Consider the following 5,270-nt stretch of genomic DNA (forward strand, 5'->3'; position numbering starts at 1 on the left):
TTCTCGGATCCAGGAGTTGCTAAAAGTCCTCAAGTAAACAATTTGCATATCAAAGCTGCTACTTGTCATCCAATTAGAGACTTCTTGAAGACGCCACTAAAACATTACAAATCTTCATCTTGCTGGATATACTTTCAGTTTCACATTTACCTCGGCAAGGGTCAGCTGACCACCAGCCTTCAGGTGTTGGTCATTCCGCCCAATCAGTGCCATATTTGTCAGCTTGATTTATGTACAAAGTTGCTAAAATGCAGATGGATCATTCTGGTAAGAGGAGTCAGAAAGTTCAACTCCACCAAATATGAATTGCAGCGACACAGCATTTATGCTAACATCATATGTCGTGTTGGAAATAAACAACATTTATGTTGGCAATTTTACATTTGATGGACTAAACTTAATTGTTTCCTGCGCACCATGTGACTTGTGGAATTAAATAATAAATGACAAGATTATATTCCACATGATCTACATTTAAACTGCATTATTTGCTGTTTTTGTTTTTTTTTGGAGAACATAAACATAACGTTTGTTTTAATGGAAAAAAATGCAACATTTCTTAACCATTTATTATATTTCACGGCCAATTTTGATTTTGTCAACTCGTGCTATTTTTGGTGTTGAAGGGAGTTGACATGAATATTCCAATGCTATTTATTAAATATGCAATCATATCCATGTGGTCAATAAATCATGCATTTGACTTTTTTTTTCATTTCCTTGGAAGCAAATGGCACTGATTGTGTGGAACTCTCTTTATTTGACTTATGATTATGATATGAATACATCTGTTTGTCTGTCAATTAATGTGACCATTCTTGTTACTTTCATTGTCTTTATGTTTATTATCGTTATGTTTATTATCGTTCCTGCAGCCTGGGAGAGACTTTTCATTCTGTACCGGAAATGTAGCTATAACAATAATAACAATCATGATAATAATAACACTGATAGTAATGATGCTAATAATAATAACGATGATGATAATTATAATAATGATATAGCAATAACAATAATGGTTATAATAATAATTGATGATGATGATAATAACAATAATATTGACAATGATAACAACATTAAAGATGATAATAATAATGATGATTACAACAATAATAATAATTATAATGATGATAATGATGATCATGATAACAATAATAATGATAACAATAATGGTGATGATAATTATGCTGATAGTAATAACAAAATTAAAATGATTATAATAATACTGATGATAATAATTATGATGATGAAAATGATAATAATAATACAAATGACTACAATAAAAAAATATGATAATAACAATAATAATGATTATCACAATGATAATAACAATAATAAAAGATGATATGAATACAAATTATGATAATTGCAATAACTATGATAATAAAACAAATGATGATGATAATACCAATAATAATAATGACGATAATAACACAAAATTATGATAATAACCACAATCATAATAATAAAGATGGTGCTAATTATAATGAAAATGATGATAATTACAATAGTAATGATGATAATAACAAAAAATTATAACAATAATTATAATAAAGATGATGATAATAATAATGAAAACGATGATAAATATAATAATGATGATGACAATAATAACAATACAAATATAACAATAATAATAAAAATATATTGATAACAATACAAATGATGACAATGAAAATATTTTTTATCATGATAATAACAATAATGATAAAAATATTAGAGATGATAATAATAACAATAATAATGACGATGACAATAAAAATGATGATGATGATAACAATAAAGAGGATAATGGAGAAAGCCAAGCAGCAGAATGTGATGTCACAGGAGGATCAACATGTTATGAGAGGAGGAAAACACCTTTTTCATGTGAACATAGTTACTCACTCATTCATCCACTACAACTTAATCACTCATTCATCCATAAGAAGAAGAAATCATATTTGGTGAGTCCTGCTCACATAGCAATAACTGAAATATGAACATTACACGACAATATATAACAAACCACTAGATGAATATTACACAGCAACATATAAGTAAGCAGTAGATGACTATTATAGTACAATACATAAGTACGCAGTAGATGAATATTATAGTACAACATATAAGTAACCAGTAAATGAATATTATACTACAATACATAAGTACACAGTAGATGAATATTATAGTACAACATATGAGTAAGCAGTTGATGAATATTATAGTACAACACATGAGTAAGCAGTAGATGAATATTATAGTACAACACATGAGTAAGCAGTAGATGACTATCATAGTACAACACATGAGTAAGCAGTAGATGACTATTATAGTACAACATATAAGTAAGCAGTAGATGAATATTATAGTACAACACATGAGTAAGCAGTAGATGACTATTATAGTACAACATATAAGTAAGCAGTAGATGAATATTATAGTACAACATATGAGTAAGCAGTAGATGAATATTATAGTACAACATATAAGTAAGCAGTAGATGAATATTATAGTACAACATATGAGTAAGCAGTAGATGACTATTATAGTACGACATATAAGTAAGCAGTAGATGACTATTATAGTACAACACATGAGTAAGCAGTAGATGACTATTATAGTACAACATATAAGTAAGCAGTAGATGACTATTATAGTACAACACATGAGTAAGCAGTAGATGACTATTATAGTACAACATATAAGTAAGCAGTAGATGACTATTATAGTACAACACATGAGTAAGCAGTAGATGACTATTATAGTACAACATATAAGTAAGCAGTAGATGACTATTATAGTACAACACATGAGTAAGCAGTAGATGACTATTATAGTACAACATATAAGTAAGCAGTAGATGACTATCATAGTACAACACATGAGTAAGCAGTAGATGACTATTATAGTACAACACATGAGTAAGCAGTAGATAGTTAAGCAGGCTTCACATCTCTTGTGAAATATGAAATATCCTCTGACAGGATTTTTAATCTTCTAGTTTTTATGCATCAGACTTTTTACATAAGATGAAACTCACCCTGCTGTACTCAATAACAAACATGAAGGGGTGAACACTCACTCCTTCACATCAAATAAAATATTACCACTGAGTTGGAGTAACCACACTGTGATGTGGTTGGTATGAATGAATGAACTGACATATTGATGAATGGATGAATAAATGAACAAACGGGTTGACAAATGGACAAGTGAATGAATGAATGACTAAATACATGAAGGCATGCGGTTTTGTACTGATAATGCAATGTAGTTTGAATGAATCAAGAAAGGAAAGAATGAATTAAAGATTGAACAAATGAACAGATGAATTTAATAACAAATGAATGAATGAACAAATAAACAGATCAAATGAATGAATAAATCAAAAGAATAATGAATGAATAAATGGATGAATGAATGAATGAATGATGGAATGAATGACCACATGGCTGGTTGAATGAATAAACAGATGATTAATGATTGAATGAATGAATTAACAGAAAAATTAACAAATGTAGCATGTTCATGTTCATTCATACAATATTAGCATTCATGTACAATATTAGCATTCATGTACAATATTAGCATTCATGTACAATATTAGCATTCATGTACAATATTATAATGAATGAATGTACAATCTTTACATATCAACATTCTCATCATTTACAAACTATGACAGCATTTTAGTTTCAGTTTGGTGCAGGGAGATGAAATGAGAGAGTGATATGAAATATGATGAATACATGAAGCATGAGAAGGTTGGAGAAGAGGTTTTGTAATCACTGCCGACAGAAAAGAGGATTTCTTCCTCCCTGACAATTAAATGTTCTGTGTTCCGTCTTCTGGGGACTTCAATTACAAACTCTGCCACGCTCATTTGCATATTTATTACATGGGGGGGGGGGGGGGGGGGTGATTGATGTGGGGCTCCTGTCCTGCATCACAAATACAACATAACACACATGCAGACAGACAGGCAGAGAGGCAGGCAGTCAGACATGCAGACAAACATGTAGACAGACAGACAGGCAGACATGCGTACAGACATGCAGAGATACATGAAAACAGACAGACAGGCAGACATGCATTTAGACAGACATGCAGACGGACAGACAGATATGCATATAGACAGACAGACATGCAGACAGACAGACAGACATGCATATAGACAGACAGACATGCAGACGGACAGACAGATATGCATATAGACAGACAGACATGCAGACGGACAGACAGACATGCATATAGACAGACAGACATGCAGACGGACAGACAGACATGCATATAGACAGACAGACATGCAGACAGACAGACAGATATGCATATAGACAGACAGACATGCAGACGGACAGACAGACATGCAGACAGACAGACAGACATGCATATAGACAGACAGACATGTAGACGGACAGACAGATATGCATATAGACAGACAGACATGCAGACAGACAGACAGACATGCATATAGACAGACAGACATGCAGACGGACAGACAGACATGCATATAGACAGACAGACATGCAGACAGACAGACAGACATGCATATAGACAGACAGACATGCAGACGGACAGACAGATATGCATATAGACAGACAGACATGCAGACGGACAGACAGATATGCATATAGACAGACAGACATGCAGACGGACAGACAGACATGCAGACAGACATGCAGACAGACAGACATGCAGACAGACAGACATGTAGACAGACAGACAGACAGACAGACAGACGTCTGGGGTCCGTCCCTTGAGGGGCGGGTCTAAGCTCAGCACTCCCAGTGAGACCACCTCAGACGCCGACAGCCCAGCCACCTGCTGCTCCAGCTCTGGCATGGCCGTCATTACATGGCCTGGACTGTTGGTGGGGCTCTTCAGTTTAGCCACCCTCCGCCGTTCTACCCTCCACCCTCCACCCTCCAGCCTCCACCCTCCGCCGTTCTACCCTCCACCCTCCAGTGACTTTTGTAACTTGCTTTTTTGGGGGGATGTCTGGAATCCGTCCCTAAAAGGGGGGTGTTGTGACGATCTGTCACATTCAAGTCTGGTTGTGTTTCCTGGTTCCTGGTTCCTGGTTCATGTTTCCCTTGTATGTGAACTTAGCAGTTGCACTATTTGTGTATGTGAATTATCAAGACTGAAACTGTTCTGCAAGCACTAATTTGTGTCCCTGAGAAGTAGGTGCCAACTGACACACCGCCACCTGAGTGACAGACCTGTCGGCCAATCAGAATTGTCCAGCCTCACGTATGTTTGTCCCTCAAACAGGAAGAAGGAGGTCT

Source organism: Nerophis ophidion, linkage group LG13, assembly GCF_033978795.1.
Source record: "Nerophis ophidion isolate RoL-2023_Sa linkage group LG13, RoL_Noph_v1.0, whole genome shotgun sequence".
NCBI lineage: Eukaryota > Metazoa > Chordata > Actinopteri > Syngnathiformes > Syngnathidae > Nerophis > Nerophis ophidion.